Below are 19,579 nucleotides of genomic sequence, written 5' to 3' on the forward strand. Positions count from 1 at the left end.
TTCCAGCCAGGTTTCTGTTAGGAAAAGAACGTCTAACTTACGATTTTCTAAGGTATGGTAGATTTCTATTGAGTGCTTGGGGAGTGATCTGCAATTAATGAAGGCCAAGTGCATATTGGTGGATGGGCAGAGTTGAGAAACGGTGGGTGTACATTTATACGGACAATGATGGCAGTAGTTAGAGGAACTATCCCCGATTAGAGAGTGTTGACATGAGCTTTTTACCTCTTTGTTCAGACGTAGCAAAGTATCCCTTGAGTATCTGTGTATAAAGGGGATGCCATTATTTATAGTGTCTGGCTCTGTGCTCTGCCTAGCGCGGACGAGCGCAGACGAGCTTGCCTTAAGAGCGCCTTCGGCGCGCCCGCTGCGCTCGTCCGCTGCACTTCCGGCAGAAGCACATGCTTTATGGGGTTGCTGGGATGTGAAGGGGGGGCATGGCCAACACAGGTAAGCGTGTCACGTGGCCCAATGAGCTCGACTGAAATGCAATGGCGTCAACAGAGAGGCGTTGCCCGTGTCAGCGTTGACTCCGCTGTGCGGGGATGCCTGGGTCCGAAGCGTACTGCCAAAGAATCGGTGAGCAATTTAAAAGTACAATGTCACACAGTTAAAAAATGCTATCGCTAGTGCTACTCCCGGCTTTCCGCCTCAGGAGGTTTCAGAATCAGTATTAAGTGCATACTTACTGCACTTTGTTGGTGTGTGCCTTATTCCAACAGAGTAAATTCATTCAATAATTTCATTTACCGATCATGCTTCTGTGCTTCAATATTGCTGCCAAACACTGGTAGTACTAACATTCTAAGGGGCTTATTATGAGTAGAGCGTTCCGAGGAACACTGTACTTGTGGTGGCGGTCCGACTACTGTGATCCGCCCGCCATATCAGGAATGGTGTAGTCTTACCACCAGCCGCATACTACAACACTGCTGGCACCGCTAGGATCCTGGATCCCGTGGCACCAGTGGTGTTGAACGTGGGGAGGAATGGAGGCTGTGCTGATCCTAGCACGGCTGTCCATTACTACTTGCCCTTCTGCAAGCCTTTTCGTGGTGGTGATTCCACCATGAAAAAGCTGGCGGAAAGACATAGAGGGGGGCCCCAACATGGCCCCCGGGCAAATCTGCCCATGGGGGTGGGTGTGGGGGTCACATGTTGTGCCCCCTAAAATTGCACTTTCATGGGACACTGTGGCAGGCATGACATGGTGCATGCCACACAGTGCACCTATATGCAGCAGGCTATCTCAAGGCAGCGATATAGGCTCTCCTATGAGCCTAACAAACCACCGCCGTGAGACCGCCACAGCACTGACTGCCCACCCGCAATGGATTGCAGTTATAATCCGGTGGGGGGGTGCACAATGGGCTTGGCGATCCTGTGAGAGAGCAGCCATGGCAGTCTCACAGGAGGACCGTCAAGCTCGTAATAAGGCGCTAAGTATTTGTATTGGCAAAGACATTCTCAATAGTCTGAATAGAGGGCTAAATATGCTTGATTATAAAAGTGTCTACTTTTACTCTTTACCCAAGATATCCACTGACTTCATGTGTGCTCCATCCATGAAGAATATGGTTGGTGCTTCTGGCCTGTTATAATTGTTTTCAATGTGAATCTCTACTGGCTCATTCAGTAGCTATTTATGGGCAAGCCATTGATAATCTCTGTTGTTGCTAAGCATATTTATTCTGACATACTCTATTAGAAGGAGCTCAAGTTCCATATCTCAGAAAATGAAATTGTTCAAAAACCGAAAATGTTAAAAGTTCCCAAGATATTAGAATTTTTGGTTTAGATAAAAACTCTGAGAAAGTTAAAAGGTTTAGGAAGGGAAAATGAGAATATCCAACATAATAAATTATATTATAGCCTATTTAGGCACTAATGTTGATACCTAAAGTGATTTATCACAAATACTGATTTCAGATTTTGAGTGACACTCCACGTTTTTTCAACAATCTTCATTACTAAGTATAATCCGGAGCAAATTAAATGAAGAGTGATTAATGATAGAAATAAGCAACACGTTACAGAATGCAAAATGCACTGCCAACCTTTGGGGTTTGGACTTGACACCAGTTAAGCGGTCTTGCCAGCCCTATATAAATAAAGCAAATCATCATAAATGTAAAATTTCTATCTATCTATCTATCTATCTATCTATCTATCTATCTCTCTCTCTATATACATATATGTATAGATATATATTATATATATATATATATATATATATATAGAGAGAGAGAGAGAGAGAGAGAGAGAGAGAGAGAGAGAGAGAGAGGCTTTGGGCCCCCTTCTTCCTTGATTGGTATGTTATTTGTCACATGTTTTGCTTCTATCCATCTAAGCAAGCTGCTTGGAAGCATAGAGCAATGGTCAGCCCTCTTCAGTAATTGGCCTTCCTGCTCTTTGACAGCATTTTTTATCCTGATCACATGTGCACTTCCACCTAAATAAAGTGCACTTCTGTAAAAGAACTTCTGGGCCTAAACAATACTTTCCTTCCATTGTTTTCCTTTTACATTTTTGCCATATTGGTGTGTTTGAAAAACAATTTCAGGTTGCACCAATTCAAAGACAGTAGTACCTTTTCTTAGTGCCGAAAGGATCATATATTTTCTGCAGCAGGCATTAAAACCAAAAAAGGGTTTTTATACCTGGGCTAAATCCTCATACCTAATAAGAAGCACACACATTGTTCTATTAAATAATATGTGAAACTTAATTATTTTTTAATTACAATTTGTATTGCATGCATTGAGCTGACATATTTAGGCTGCAGCATGATTTTCTTTGTTTCTACTTTCTCTGTGACGTGTTTGCAATAACAGGTTTAAAAAAATATAACCATTGCACCAGCTTTACAAGGCTTTATCTACTGATATTACCAATGCTTGACAATATGAGTAGCAAAATGAGTTATATCACCGGGTTGCACAGCAATCCAAGGGGCATATTACCAAGGGCAATTTCGCCGCTTTTTTGGCTTAAAAAGCCAAAAAGCGGCGAAAATTACATCGCCCTATTTACAAGGCAGCGCTAACATGCATTAGCGCATGTTAGCAGCCGGATTCCTAACGCCTCGCCTCGCATCTCCAAGGAAATGCAAAATAGGTGTTCTCATAGGCAAAGCAGGCGTTCCTATGAAAATAAAACATGGAAGAGGGCGCTACCACAACAACGCTGTATTTACAAGGCCCTGGACTTGAGGAGCGATATCAAAACTGCCGCTAACCGCGGTATTCGCCGGATCCTAACGTCTGCTCAAAACTTGACTTAAGCATGTTTAATATGGGAGGTGGATTGACATGTTAAGTCCCCACTCCCATATTAACAAGCTTTTCACTTGCGCTCATCAATTATCGCTGTATTTCCAGCGATATTGGTGCTTCTCGCCGCTATACCTGGATTTTATATCGCCTTTGGGAAACGCGTTGGTAAAACCGCGCTGACTCGGCGATGATATCCAGCGATAGCCGGCGATAGGAGAAATAGCGCTAAGCGCGCTTTGCGAACATTATCGCAATTTCTTGTTAATATGCCCCCAAATTGGTTGAAAAGAGTCATAGCTATACTCTCTTGCATTGGCATTGTTTGAACACCCCCTCCCCCCCCCACCCCGCGTAACGCATCTAAGGAAGACTTGCCAAGGGCTTCGCGGAGCTATGGAGTGTCAAAACTAGGCAAATTCAATTTTCAATGGAATGTCTGAAAATTCAGCAGAATCGTCAGCCTATTCTGTTATTGAGCCAGAATGGGTATAATTCTACCAGTTTTGCATTTCAGCAGTGTCTGTACGTAAGAAGAAAGGCTTTATGTGAATTGTCCATAGAGGCAGAAGTAACCTCTTGCACAGATCCTTTATTCTGCATATTTCCAACCATCCTGCAAAACAGGCACTTTTCACCAGCAATGCTGGAACAGAAATATCGGCAATTTTACCCAGTTTATTTTTGGATGAAACGGGGCTAGCTGCAAGTATATTTAAAACCACCCACAGAACACACGCAGACAAGCTGTAAAAATGCACCATGTTCGCTGTACAACAGGGTGCTTTATGTTGTCAGCACAAAGCACCAGTCATTCTTGCACAAAAGGGTTTTAAGTAGTGCTACAGTTCCTTTTTAATCAATGACTTGTTTTATTATTGCTACAAACACTGTGTGCTGCCCTGTTGTTTTCTCATTAATCCATTGATTTAGAAGCTTTCTCAACCTAGAAAAAGAATCCCCAAGTGTGAAAGAAAATGTATGTTCTAAGGATGATATTGACAATGTGTAACAAGACCAGTAAGGTTATACAATTGGGAGAAAGAATGGTGAACGGTATTTTATTGAAGGCAGAGATTTAGAGGATTTCGTTTATCATACGCTACAATTAGGGATTCCAAATTTTGAAAGATGCAGGTGTCTCAAAAATGTGCAATTCGGCATGTACATACGATACGCATTGAGTTATTAGTGCATTCCTTTTTCCTCTATATATAGTACATTCTATATTTTGGCACCTATCAGCAGGGGCATTGGAATAGCATGGCAAAGTAGACATTAATTATGTTGAAGAGTTCACTAGATTATACAGGAAGCAAAGACAAATTATTCAGCACATTATGCAATTACAGCTACATTATCCGGCAATATTAGCTGCATATTTTGGGATTTTTACATTGTTTTAAAGGTTATTTTAATCATATAGAAAATGATGAATTTTCATACAGAAAATAGAAAGGTTTATGGGATTCTTAAAACAGAAAACTGTACATGCTCAGCAGATCCTGCCTAAAGACTTTGGGCCCTAATCACACAAAAAAAGGTTCAGGGGGGTCTGGGGTTCATGGGCAAAAGGGGCGTTGCCCTGTCACCCTCAGGTTAGAGGCCAGAACATGGAAAATAAACACAGAGCAGCTGGAAAGAAATTACTGATCTAAGGTGGTGTGCTGAATCTTCTGGGTGAACTCTAGTGAACTTTGCAGATGTCCCACAGCGCAAGCGCCAGCTGGGCAAAGTTTTCTTTGACCTGCGGGCACAAGTTACAGCAGTGACATCACATGAGAGGGAGTGCTAAATTAGAATGACATGGATCTGGTTGCTTTTGGAGTGCATGAACAGTGGCCCTGGGCAGTTACAAAACTCAATGCACTTCACTGGCTGGTCCCTTCAATGGCTGGGCATCGGGAAGGCCGATGAGGACATGGAGGGAGTGGGTGGCCACAATTTGTTGATTATCACAGAGGGGCAGGCTGTAGGAAGGGTGCAGATGGCTGCTCTCCTGGCAGTAACACGTGTTCGGAACTGCATTTGGTTTCACGTTGATAAAAACATTATGGAGCTGAGCACACAGAGTGCTCCTTTTTTTTTTTTATAAACTTTATTGGCATTTCAAAAAATACATACAATATCATTGACAATGCAAAGACCGCACCATAGCACTTCCAACTGGTTCGTGCTCCACTGGTCATTATACATATTTCTGTAACTTGCAAATTAAAACATAATACACTGATGTTACGGTCTTTAGGCTATGTCACACTCCTACTCTCTGATAAATCCCTTTTAAAATCGAAGACAGAGTTCTCCTTATCTAGATTCTGTAGAGGCCCAAGAGAAGAAAGGAACCAGCTGCAGACAACAATTGCACTAGTGGACTAAGAGGTAAATATGCAGTTAAGCCTACGCAGCAGGGGCACCATTACCCCCCACCCCCACCCTTCTTTAGCAGCTACAGACGGAGTGGGGTTCTTGATGGTCCTCTTCTGTCTAAAACTTGGCAGACAAAGGCTCATAATGAACTTGGAAGGGTGAGTGAGTGGAAGTAAGGAGGGTTGGATGGATGCACGGATGAATGAGTCAAAGGATGGATGTAAGAATGGAAGAGTGAAAGGGAGAGAGGGTGTATGAGTGAAAGGGATGGTGGATAGATGGATAGGTGAAAGTGTGAATGAATGAAGGAGTGAAAGGTTGGCTGGATGGATGATGAGAGAAAGGATGGATCGATGGCTGGATAGAGGAATGAGTGAAAGGATGGATGGATGAGTGTAAGTGTAAAAGGATGGATTAGTGGATGAGTGGATCAAGTGAAAATATGGATGGGTGAGCGAAAGGATGGATGATTGAAAGTGCATATGTAAAGATGAATGAGAAAAACAATGGATTAATGAGTGACAGGCAGGGTAGATGGATGTCTGGATAAAAGGATTGATGGCTGGATTAGTGAAAGGGTGAATTGATGGATGGATGAATAGATGGACGAGTGAGTGAAAGGTTGGCTGGCTGAGTGAAAGGGTAAAGGAGGAATGTATGTATAGATGGGCCAAAGGGTGGATGGATGGGTGTAAGGATGGGTGGCTGAGCGAAAGGGTGGATAGATGGATGAGCCAAAGGGAGCAAGATGGATGGAGTGAAAGTATAGATGAATGGAGTGACAGGGTGGATGCATGGAAAGAAAGGGTGTATGGATAAGTGGAAGGATGGATAGATGATTGAAAGGATGAATGAATGGATGGATTAAAGGGATGTGGCTATGTGAAAGAATGGATGTTTGAGTGGATGGATTGGTTTGATGGATGGGTGGACCTGGACCAGTGACAGCTCTCCTTTATGGGCTACACTACTCCCTCCTTGTTTTGTGGTCCATTTTATTGTATCAAGAGTGAATAACTATTCACTTTAGGTACAACAGAAATAAAATGAAGACCTGCTTCTGGTCCAGCAACAAACTGAGGCAGCTAGTGACATTGTTTGATTGCTGACACAGGTGCACAAATGTGCCTGTGCCATGCCAGCACCGTGGGCATATCTGTGTGACTATGTGTGTGAGTTAAAGTGAGAGAGAGTCAGTGAAGGAGTAAGTTAGAGTGAGTGAGAATAAGTGACAGTAAGGACGAGTATGTATGAGAATGAATGTAAGTGAGTGAGGAAGAATGACAGTGAAACTGAGTGTTACTGTATGTGAGGCACAGTAAGAACGAGTAATTTAGAATGAGTGGGACTAAGTGAGATGGAGTGGGCCACAGTAGAATGACTGTGTGAATTAGTGAGACAGAGTGCGACTGAGTGAGTCAAAGTGAGACAGTAATCTTAGGGGTTATTTACAAGAGGCCTGCGCTGCCGGAGCATCACTTTTTAGATGCTCTGGTTGTGCAGGCTTCTCAATCATATCTATGAGGTGACGCAAAGCCACCCTGTGTAATTTTGCATGGCCTCATACACATGAAGTAAGACAAGGCAGCCCAAAGCGCTGCATGCCTTACTCTGTGTCAAGGAGGAGTTCCATGGGCAACGCTGTGGGTATTCCCATACAACACCCATAGATTTTGACGCTGCCCCATATTTACAAAGTCACGTGAAATTGGGGCAGTGCCAAAACCTTACACATCCCCTGAGAAGACACAATGAGGAAAAATGTTTTCATTTTTCCTATTTTTTTCCTCTTTTCCTGTGTGCTAATTTTGCAGCACACATAAAACGAGGACACCTCCATTTATTGTTTTTGTGTAGAAAGGTGTTCCTAAATTGTGCACCCACGCTGGCTAAAAGGACAGGAATGCACTGTATCTAGTAAATATGGTGCATTCCTGCCCCTTCGATTTGGCATAGGGCAGCGCAGCAAAAAGACATGCGCCACTGCCCTACACCGAATATTTGTAAATTAAGCCCTTAGTGCAAGAAAGTGTAAGAGAGCACTTCAAGAAGAAACTCACTGGAATTTGAACCAAGGATTACGCCCCAACACTTTCAAAGGTCACCAGCCACCACTGGTAAATGTTTTGACGGCAGTTTACACCTCCGTCTGAGCATGCTGTTAATTTTTTTTCGCATGTACTTCTTCGTGCATTTCTCAGAATGTCATGAGGCATTTAAGCCAGGGCGAGCATCAATTACTCCTGGGCGGAAATCTACGTAGTAGAGATTTCAGCACAGGGAGCATGAACCCCGCTATACAACTGCACATTGATTCACTATTTTTCTACACATGTAAAAAGTTTTCCTCTTGGATACAACTCTTCTCCTGTACCCCCAAAAAATGTAGGGGTTTGATGGAAGTTTGTGAATGCCCACAAATGTACACATTTGTGGGCGCTCACAAACTTGTAAGGGAAACTTGGGCTTGTAACAAACACCCACTTCTCATGCCTTGCAAAGGATTTACTAGTGCAGAGTTCTGCGAACTGGAGAAATCCACAATTTTAACTTCATTTATACCTGTCAGGAATCCTTTTGCAATTTCCTGGCAAGCTTAAATGAAAAGGAGGCACTGTTAGCCATGAACATGCATTTACAGCTGAGAATACTTTTATGAATGATTATATGCTTTTATGTATGGCATGGAAATTTATAGAGACACATTTGATCAAAATTGCCTTTTCCAACTATGGAGCAAAGAACAAGTAAAACCTGCATATAGAATACTATTTACTCTGTGTTCATGACACCGGGTCTCCAAAGAATTTCTTCCCACCCACAAAATACAACACTGTAGAATAGTATTGTTATTAGGTTTGAAGACATCACACATTAAAAATAAATGTTTGGGATACACTCTTTAATAACAGCTTTTTTAAACATACATTTGCAAACCAGAAACTTCATCAATAGTAAAACGAAAACCTGCTCTGACATTGAATAAACTTTTATTTGCACCTCGTTAGAATTACGTGTAAATACACATTTTTTCATACTGCAGACAAATGCCTTTGCCCCAAATCCATCATTTCGGTGTATTAAGTCCAAATGGGAAAATGGGTCCCCTTTTTAACAGTTGAACATAACGATCATGAGGGAAAATCTATAATTATGAAGAAAATGCTCCACCATGAAACTGTTTTTTTTCAGGGACCCAGGATCTAGGTTATTGTTTGATTCTCTACACTTTAAGAGCCCATTATCCTTTTCATTTAGGTAACGTTTCATAGAAACAATGATTTTTACAAATGCAAATTAACATAAATCTTAGTCCATGCAAGCCTTAGAATGGATCCTGATACTTACCAATGAATGTTTATTTCAGTCAGTAAAAGTGAGCATGCAGTTATGTTTGACACCACTAATACAGAAAAATACACTATATGATTGCTAATAACTTTGGCCCCATTGGACAAATGGGCGTATATTTTATATAGAATGGAACACATGCACATTACCATGATCTGTCAGTATTGACCATGGAAGGCAAACAGTATAGGGGGAATTATAAACAATTTTTTGCCATTTCAATTCCTTTAGGAGATTTTGCTGAGTGATATCTCAAAAACACTTGACAAATATGCACCAGGGTTGGCCAGCAGACAGCGGGAACTGCTTCCTATGATTTTGTGCAAGTCCAGCCAGAGGTTTCTGAAGCCTTTAGTCCGTATACAAAATCTTTGTCCTAATTGCGTACCATTGCTGAATTGTGACATAGCTACTCATTAGTAACATGAAAATCACACCACTGTAATAATGTATTATGGATGCGTTGTGATGACACAATGGCTGCTTGCCAAAGTCTCTGAAAATCCGCTCCCCGGCAGAGCATCAACAGCTACTTTAAAAATTGCAAGTTAGACTGTCTTCTCAGCTGCCTTTCTTCTGAAATCACAATCCTAAAAATCCAGATCTTTAGACTTCCCATATACGCGCTTCCGCTGGGAATGGTGCTCCTTATCAGGACTGGACGGCCCTCCAAAGTAATATAACACAAATCGCCTTTGCACTTCGATAAGGTCACTCGACCGCACCCCTCCCATCCGGGCTGTCGCCTCGTGAAGTTTGCATAAACTGTTCCCGATTGCATGGAACAAGCCGACGCGTGTTTGAAGACTTCATGTCCCACAATGCAGCATAAAGTGAAGGTACGCCCTGATTGGCAAACTGCGAAATAAAAAGGTGTGGTAAGAACAATCAGGTGTTCTCACAATGCTGTTCCACAGAAGCCCAGGAAGAAGAGGCACCAAAGCCTCGAAACGCGCCGGCTTGTTCTATGCAATCGGGAACAGTTCATGCAAACTTCAAGAGGTGACATCCCGGATGGGAGGGGTGCGGTCGAGTGACCTTATCGAAGTGCGAAGGCGATTTGTGTTATATTACTTTGGAGGGCCGTCCGGTCCTGATAAGGAGCACCATTCCCAGTGGAAGCGCGTATATGGGAAGGCTGAAGAACTTGAACTATTCTTCTCTGTCAGCACGGCGCCCCGCAAATATGAAAGTGAGCACAAACTATTTCCCACCATACTATAGGTGTAAAATATAGCTAACCAGGAATGGACCTTGAACTTACTATAAGTTATAACGTGGCTCCCCTGTTTGAAGACTTCATGTCCCACAATGTAGCATAAAGTGTAGGTACGCAGTGATTGGCAAACTGCGAAATAAAAAGGTGTGGCAAGAACAATCAGGTGTTCTCTCAATGCTGTTCCACAGAAGCCCAGGAAGAAGAGGCGCCAAAGCCTCGAAACGCGTCGGCTTGTTCCATGCATTCGGGAACAGTTTATGTAAACTTCACGAGGTGACAGCCCGCATGGGAGGGGTGCGGTCAAGTGACCTTATCGAAGCGCGAAGGCGATTTGTGTTATATTACTTTGGATGGCCGTCCGGTCCTGATAAGGAGCACCATTCCCAGCGGAAGTGCGTATATGGGAAGGCTGAAGAACTTGAACTATTCTTCTCTCTCAGCACGGCGCCCCGCAAATATGAAAGTTAGCACAAACTATTTCCCACCCTACTATAGGTGCAAAATATAGCTAACCAGGAATGGACATGGAACTTACTATAAGTTATAATGTGGCTCACCTGTTTGAAGACTTCATGTCCCACAATGCAGCATAAAGTGAAGGTACGCCGTGATTGGCAAACTGCGAAATAAAAAGGTATGGCAAGAACAATCAGGTGTTCTCTCAATGCTGTTCCACAGAAGCCCAGAAGAAGAGGCGCCGAAGCCTCGAAACGCGTCGGCTTGTTCCATGCAATCGGGAACAGTTTGTGCAAACTTCACGAGGTGATAGCCCGGATGGGAGGGGTGCGGTCGAGTGACCGTATCGAAGCGCGAAGGCAATTTATGTTTTATATATATGTGTGTGTATATATATAAGAACTCTGGGTACTTCTCAAGCGACACTCCAAATGTGCTCATCTGAAGGAGCTGCTTTCCACCTAAACACCTAAACTTGCGAACTACCCAGAGTTCTCTGCTTCTTTTTTTGCATAATTTATGCGTTACTCTATGCCTGAAAAGGTTTTATATATATATATATTCACTGAAAAAACCATAGGTTTCACACATGTTATAGTTAGCTGTACATTTCACTCGTAAAAAACCAATGAAATTCCCCCGTTATAGTTAGTGCAGGCAACTATAACTCACGCGACCGCAATCCTCTGCTGATGCTAATACTGTATTTAGACACTTATTTGCCCATGTCTTCTTCCATTAAATTTTAGCTATACATATATTACAAATATTTTTTTTTTCATAAAGACACATATGTAATCAGCAGAAGATTGCGGTCGCGTGAGTTATAGTTGCCTGCACTAACTATAACGGGGGAATTTCATTGGTTTTTTACGAGTGAAATGTACAGCTAACTATAACATGTGTGAAACCTATGGTTTTTTCAGTGAATTTGCAAGGTTTTTTAAATGCTAATTCCTAACTATAACGTGTGTGAAACCTATGGTTTTTTCAGTGAATTTGCAAGGTTTTTTAAATGCTAATTCCTAACTATAACGTGTGTGAAACCTATGGTTTTTTCAGTGAATTTGTACGGTTTTTTAAATGCTAAGTTACTTTACGCCATTCGTGGCGTGCGCAGTTCGTTCGCTTCGCGCACCGTGCGTGCACAGTGAGCACGCGGTTTACGCAGTTAGTGCCGTGCACGCACGGTGGTCACGCGGTGTGCTGCGCGCACCGCGTGCCCACGTTATGCGGGATGGGCCATGTACGCACGATGCGCTTCGCGCACCGTGCGCACATGGGGGACATATTATGCGCATCTTTGTGAAATTTTTTATTTTTTTATTTTTTTCGTGTAATAAGCCATGCACAAATGGTGCCCTTCGGGCACAATTTGCACACGGGGTGGGGAGATTATGGATAATTTCTTTTTTTTTTAACATTTTTTACCGTACGCGTACGGTAAGCGTAATCGGCGATTTTCCGAAAAAAAAAAATATTTTTTTATTTGGGCTTGGGGGTTGTTTGGGGACCCCTATATCAATGCTGGGTGGTTAGGATCTCAAGAAACTGCCTCTTTAGACATTTTTTGGCATCGTTTTTGCTGCCCAACTCAGAGAGCGAGAGAGAAAATGGCGGCCGCCGCTTCCTGGTTTCGACCGATTCGAATGTTTACTAAGATCTAACAGCCAATCAAAATCGCGCTCGCGCACGCCACCGTAGGCGTACGGTAAGCGCACCGTAAGCGCACCGTAAGCTGGCTCAGATATATATATTGATTTAAAGGCTATTTTCTCAGAATCTACTGAACAGATTTACACCAAACCTACAAAAGGCACTTCCTTGACCTGAGGACTACCTCTCTGCCAAATTTCAAGTAATTCTGTTCAGCCGTTCGGGCTGTAGCTGTGTCTAAAGGTCCTATGGAAAAATGCATGGGAAAAACGCGTTTTGGGACCCCCCTTTTATCTCAGCCCCCGCTTGACGAATCCCCCGAGACTTTCACGGTAGGAGCGGAGCGTAGCGCCCCACCTATTTTGAAAATTTCGCGAGGATTCGTCAACCGGCGCCAAAGTTATTCAAAATAGAATGTTGCGGATTTCCTATGGAAACAGGGTCCTAACTATAACTACCTACTGGCGACCGCCAGTAGGTAATATATATATATATATATATATATATATATATATATATATATATATCGTAGCTCCAAATCCTCTTCATGTAAAGAGAAATAAGCACTCACGGGAGACGCTCGGAGGAAATTTTATTCCGAACCAAACAAACGCGTTTCGGCGAACTGCCTTCCTCGGTGTTTGTCGACACACTGGGAGGCCGCCATTCTTAATACAGGCGTAACATCCGTATGTCAACATAGAAAAGGGACTACACATAGTATCATCGCAGGATGCGCCATTTTGTAATATGCAATTTAGCGATTGTTTGATATGTATTTTACCAAATTGCTGTTCAATATTATGAAAAGATAAGGAAACAACCATAGCGATAATGTTTAACTCAATTATACATCTTTTCAAATTACTGTAAACATTCCAATGTGCAAATAACATTGGTTAATACACATATACTCGCTAAACGCCAAATTTATGCCATGAATTGACTGTGGCAATGCAGAATTGCTACTACTTTATATAAGTGTGCAACCTAACCTAGTCCGTATCTGGCGATATCTGTGTTTACTCAAAATGAATCTAGCCGTGGATCGGCTTAAGTCCCTTTAAAAATATGGACATACTGATACTAGAACAGGCATGTTACTATCATAATTTCTTCTGCCACAGAATATACAGAAATGATAAAACCCACAATTTCATTTATGTTGTGCTGTGGCCTTACCAGATAATCAGCAATTCAAATACCAATTCCACTATGAATTTCATACATGATCATTAAATGTACTATAATTCTTTATCTCCATATTGCTCTACTTTTCCATTGACCATTCATGCAGTTCCGTTTAAGAACCAGTGCCACTATGTCTTATACATGTTCATAAGTTGATCATCATGACCCCAAGTGTGACGCCAATTCTTCTCCACTGTTCAAACCCTTCGGGGATTTTGTCTGGCAATCCACTATGTAGCGTGACTCTAACCTTCGCAGTTTTTTCAACCTATCGCCCCCTCTGATATTATCGGGTACGTGGTCTAAACCATAAAACCTTAGTAAATTCCTATTACTGGAATGTTTCTCTGCATAGTGCCTCGCTACAGGATATGACGCATGATTTTTAGTGATTGCTCTTTGATGCTCTAATATTCTAATCTTGAGGGATGTATAGTGCTACCTATATAACATAGGCCACACGGACATAGCAAGCAGTACACTGCAGGTAATGAATTTGTTAATAATCCTCTTTACCTGTACATCTGGAATGCTATAGGAGAGAACTCTTTTACTGTTGGAACACGCCTTGCATTTACCACAAGGGTATAAGCCCTTCATGTTTTTCAGGGTTCCCCCACCCTGGGATTCTTTCTCAAGATGACTTTTCACTAGTTTATCCTTCAGAGACCGAGCTTTCTTAAAGGTCACTAGTGGATGTGTGGGGATATCTTCACTTATCACGCTATCAGTTTTTAGGATATGCCAATTTTTCTTAAGCATACGTTTCAAATAGTTCGCTTCCGCTGAATAGGTGGTCACCATCCTAAACTTGCCCTCATGGGTTGCCCCTGGCTTGTTTTCTACCATCATTCCAAATCAGGAAGTGTTGGCAGCCATCTTTTGCCTCGGTAGAACCGAGGCACAAGAAACCTAATAAAAAAACGCACAAAACGCGAAAAGGGGGCAGGGTAGAAACACCCTGACCCCCTAAGCCTGCTCAGGGGTTCCCACAAGGACCCCCAAGGCCCAACATTTTTAAAATGTTATTTTAAAAATCTGCAAAATCCGCGCTGGGTGTGGGGACCCTGCAGAAAACAACAAAAAAAACGCTAAATCCCGGGGGCATGATAAAAATAAAGTGTGGGGGGACCACCACCCCCCGGGCTTAATAGTTTAATGTGGGGGGCCTCTAAGGCCACCCGAGCCCCGGGGACTGCCACCCCCGGGGCTCGACTTTATTAACATTGTGGGGGGGCCACACAGCCCCCCGCAGCTCAGGGGACCACCACCCCAGGGCTTTTTTAAAATAAATAAATACCCTGTGAGGGGGGCTCAAGCCCCCCCACACGCCCGGGGACCACCACCTCCCCAGGGCACTAAAGATTTAAATTGGGGGGTCCATGACGGACCCCCCAGCCCTGGGGACCACCATCCCCCGGAGCTTTGTAAAAGATGGGAGCCTTGTTGTGGCCCTGGGGACCGCCGCTCCTGCAGTGTCCCGGGGTGCCCACCCCCGGGACACTGTAATTTGCTATGGCAGGGCGGGAGCCTCGCGGCTCCCACCATGTCATAGCAAACTGCTTTGCTATTTGGAAGAGAGAGCAGGAAACCTGCTCTCTCTTCCAAATAGCAAAGCAAATTGCTTTTCCACAGGGGGAGCTGCATCTTAGCAGCTCTCTGTGTGGAAAAGCACTGCCGGCTCCCGCAGGAGGTGGGGAGCCGGCGGGACCGTGGGGGGATTGGGGAACCCCCACAGTCCCCAACGGAGAGGGCCAGCCCTGGGGGATGGGGTCCTCGGGGCTACAAGTGGCCCGGGAGGGGGACCATTCGCCCCCTCCCCAAAATGTAATAAAAAAATAAAATAAAAAAAAAGGCCGCCCCGGGGGATGGGGTCCCCGGGGCCATAAATGGCCTTAGGAGGGGGGCAGGCAGCCCCCCTCCTGTATGCAATTTTTTTATTTTTTTAAAGGGCCATGCCCCGGGGGATGGGGTCTCCAGGGCTGATTATGGCCTTGGGAGGGGGGCCACGCGGCCCCCTTCCCGAATTTATTAAAAAAAAATTAGGGCGCAGGCCCTGGGGGATGGGGTCCCCAGGGCCAAAATATTAGGAAAAGAAGGGGGGCCACACAGCCCCCCTTCTTAAACAAAAAAAAAAAAAAAAGACCGGCATCGCGCCGGAGGCCATGCCCCTTTCTTGTAGCACTCTGCAAACGAGCCCCCTGGCGCATTAGCAGAGGGAGAACGAATTACCCTTGAATACTGGGGGCCCTGGGGGCCAACTAGCCCACCAGAAACCTCCAGTATGCGCCAGGGGGCTGCGTTGCAGAGAGGTCTGAGGCCACGCCCCTTTTTACACCTCTCTGCAACGCAGCTCTGTGGGGCTTACTGGATGTACCTAGTGGGCTAGTTGTACTCTAGGGACCCTCAGGATTGAAGGGGAATAATTTCTCCAACTTAAAACGTGCCACAGGGCGTGTTTGCACAGTGGTGAAGGGAGGGGATGGTGTAGGAAAGTGGCTCTAGATATACTGGACCGAAGTAAAATCAGCCGAACTACGAATTCCGATTTACTCACCTGTTCTCAGGAGAGACTTCAGTGCTGCATCTTTGAGCCCAGTACTGATCCTGAAAAGTAATTCTAACTGTACTTACCAGTAACTTGAATTTCCTTCCATAGGCTAACATTGATTTGTTTCACTTGGAAATTCTTCGAAGTGTGGAGTTTTGGAACTTTAAAATATTCCTCTAAAATCAGCCGAACTACGAATTCCGATTTGCTCACCTGTTATCAGGAGAGACACCAGTGCTGCATCTTTGAGCCCAGTACTGATCCTGAAAAGTAATTCTAACTGTACTTACCAGTAATTTGAATTTCCTTCCATAGTCTAACATTGACTGGTTTCACTTGGAAATTCTTGTGTGTGTGGAGTTTTGGAACTTTAAAATATTCACCTAAAATCATCCAAACAACGAATTCCGATTTACTCACCTGTTATCAGGAGAGACCTCTGTGCTGCATCTTTGAGCCCAGTACTGATCCTGAAAAGTTATTCTAACCATACTTACCAGTAACTTGAATTTCCTTCCATAGGCTAACATTGAGTGGTTTCACTTGGAAATTCTTCTAAGTGTGGAGTTTTGAAACTTTAAAATATTCACCTAAAATCATCAGAACAACAAATTCCAATTCACTCACCTGTTATCAGGAGAGACCTCTGTGCTGCATCTCTGAGCCCAGTACTGATCCTGAAAAGTAATTCTAACCGTACTTACCAGTAACTTGAATTTCCTTCCATAGGATATCATTGCCTGGTTTCACTTGGAAATTCTTCTAAGTGTGTCATCAGTGATGTCATTTGAGATGTCATCAGTGATGTCATGAGTGATGTCACTGACCATGTCATAAGTGATGTAATATGTGACGTCATCAGCAGTGCATTGCAGGCGCGCGAGTTGTAGTTAGCTGAACTAACTATAACGGGAATTTCAATGGTTTTGTACGAGTGAAATGTCCAGCTAACTATAACACCCCTGAAACCTATGTTTTTTTCAGTGAATATATATATATACATATATTATCTACTGATGGTCGCCAGTAGATAGTTATAGTTAGGACCATGTTTCCATAGGAAAAGCATTTTTTCATGTGCTTATACCTTTGGCGTCGTTTGACGAATCTTTATGAGATTTTCCAAAAAGTTTCTCTTTATTGATCAGCTCCTATCTTGAACGTTTGGGGGTGATTGGTCAAGGGGGGACAGAGAAAAAAGGGGGGTCCCAAAACGTGTTTTCTCAATGCATTTTCCATAGGAAACTTTAGACAAGGCTACAGGTCAAACTGCTGAACGGAATTACACCAAATGTGGCAGGGAGAAAGGTCTTGGTCCAGAAAGCACGCTTTTGTTGAAATGGTGTAAATACATTCAGTAGTTTTTGAGATATTAAAGGAAAAAATATATATATATATCTGGGCGAAGCCTAACTCCCGAGCACGAGCTTGCCTCTGATTGGCTGCTAACACTTCAAAACAGGACGTGTCCTCTGATTGGCTGCTAACACTTCAAACCAGGAAGTGGTAGCAGCCATCTTGTGCCTCGCATCGAGTATAAATATAAAACAAAGGTCCCGGGGGCAATTTAATATAGCGGAGCTCTGTGCGAGATACCCCTTTCATGCTCCCTCTGCCCACATCACCTGCTCACGGCTATGCCTTTAGAAGGCAGTCCGTCAGCTCACAGCTCTCTACCTTTGCAAGCTAGTACACTGCTTTGCCTCTTTGCAAGTGGACGCACCACTTAATATAGCGGAGCTCTATCTGTGCGAGATACCCATTTCACGCTCTTTATGCCCACATCACCAGCTCACAGCTCTGCCTTTAGAAGGCAGTCTGTCGGCTCGCAGCTCTCTACCTTTGCGAGGTAGTACGCTGCTGTGCCTCTTTGCGAGGGGACTCACCACATTTGGCAGGGAGAAAGGTTGTGGCACAGAAAGCACGCTTTTGTTTAAATGGGGTAAATCCATTCAGTAGTTTTTGAGAAATATCATATTGTACAGATATCGATATTTGAGAATTCTGACATCTGATTGGTGGAGGCGTTACGAGCACCAGCTTGCGGCTTATTGGCTGCGAACTGTTGAGACTAGGAAGTGTTGGCAGCCATTTTGTGATTCAGTCCATCAGCTCGTATCTCTCCGTAGTTCTACCTCTGTGAGGCAATACTGAAAATATACCGGAGCTCTGTCTGTACGAGATTCACATTTCATGCTCCCTCTCCCCACATCACCACTTCGCAGCTATGGCTTCAGAAGCCAATCCGTCGGCTCGCAGCTCTCCACCTATGCGAGCTAATAGGCTGCTGTGCCTCTTCCTCTGCAAGCTAGTACGCTGCTGTTCCTTTGGGAGCGGATGGCCCGTAGTTCTCCCTCTGCGAGTCAAGCCCACGGGCCACAGCTGTCCCTCTGCGAGCCTGGGTGCGAACTGTTGATAAGTCACACTATATGAGCATTGAAAAGCCATTTTGTGATTCAGTCCATCAGCTCGCATCTGTCTGAGGCAACTCTGAAAACATACCGGAGCTCTGTCTGTGCGGGATACCCCTTTCACGCTGCCTCTCCCCACATCAGCAGGTAACGCACCCTCTTCCCACATCACCAGCATACCCCCAAAACCCTTCTTGGGCTCGCAAGTCTCTGTCTGCGAACCACATGTCGGCTCGCAACTCTTCGGGTGCGACTTCTCGGGCCTGCAGTTGTATCTGTGAAGACAAAACTGGAAATATACCGCAGGTCTCTCTCTGCAAGATACCCCCTTCATGCTCCCTCTCCCTACATCACTGTTCCTCAGCTATCCCTTTGGAAGCCGACGGCCCGCACCTTTCCCTATACCTGTTGGCCTGCAGCTGTTCCAGCCAGTTGGCTCACAGCTCTTCATCTATGAGCCAGCCCACCTGCTTGCAAGTCTCTGGGAACACATGCAATGGAGCCAACGATCATGCAGGTCGGACACCCAACACTGCTCCGACACCCCCCAGCAGCATCTCCTTGTCCGCCATCCCCCCCACACCCCCACCCCCCACAAACAAATGTGACAGTCACGTTAGGGAATCTTGAACGTAAAAAATTGGCTAATGTTGTACAATTATTAATAGGAAGATGCTTGTGAGGTTGGACAAATAAGAATCTTAGTCATGTATGGATTTACATATAAAACATTTTATTTAAACAAAAGAACTAAATAAAAGTAGGTACAGGTATGGCGTGTCATCCCTCGACAATTTGTTAATCACAGCCTGCAAGACATAAAAAAAATATAAGATGGTGCGTCATGCGTCCAGCAAAGGAAAGAAAATCACTGCCTGCAAAACAAAAAGAAAGATAAGATGGTGAGTCATGCGTCCAGCAAAGGAGAGAGAGAGGGAGAAAAAGAGAGAAAGAGTGAGAGAGAGGAAGAGAGAGAAAGAAAGAGTGAGAGAGAGGGAGAGGAAGACAGAGAAAGAGAGAAAGATTGAGAGAGAGAAAGAGAGAAATAGTGAGATACAAGGAAGAGAGAAAGAGAGAAACAGTGCGAGAGAGAAGAAGCGAG

The 19,579-nt window shown here is 44.0% G+C and overlaps 1 protein-coding gene across 1 annotated transcript in view; it reads left to right on the top strand.

Annotated features, from left to right (window-relative positions):
- EPHA8 (EPH receptor A8) overlaps window positions 1-19,579 on the top strand; it is an 876,683-nt gene that overhangs the window by 535,505 nt on the left and 321,599 nt on the right. The gene's annotated exons all lie outside the window — the stretch shown is intronic.

The sequence above is a fragment of the Triturus cristatus genome, chromosome 1_2 (genome assembly GCF_964204655.1).
Source record: "Triturus cristatus chromosome 1_2, aTriCri1.1, whole genome shotgun sequence".
Taxonomy (NCBI): Eukaryota; Metazoa; Chordata; class Amphibia; order Caudata; family Salamandridae; genus Triturus; species Triturus cristatus.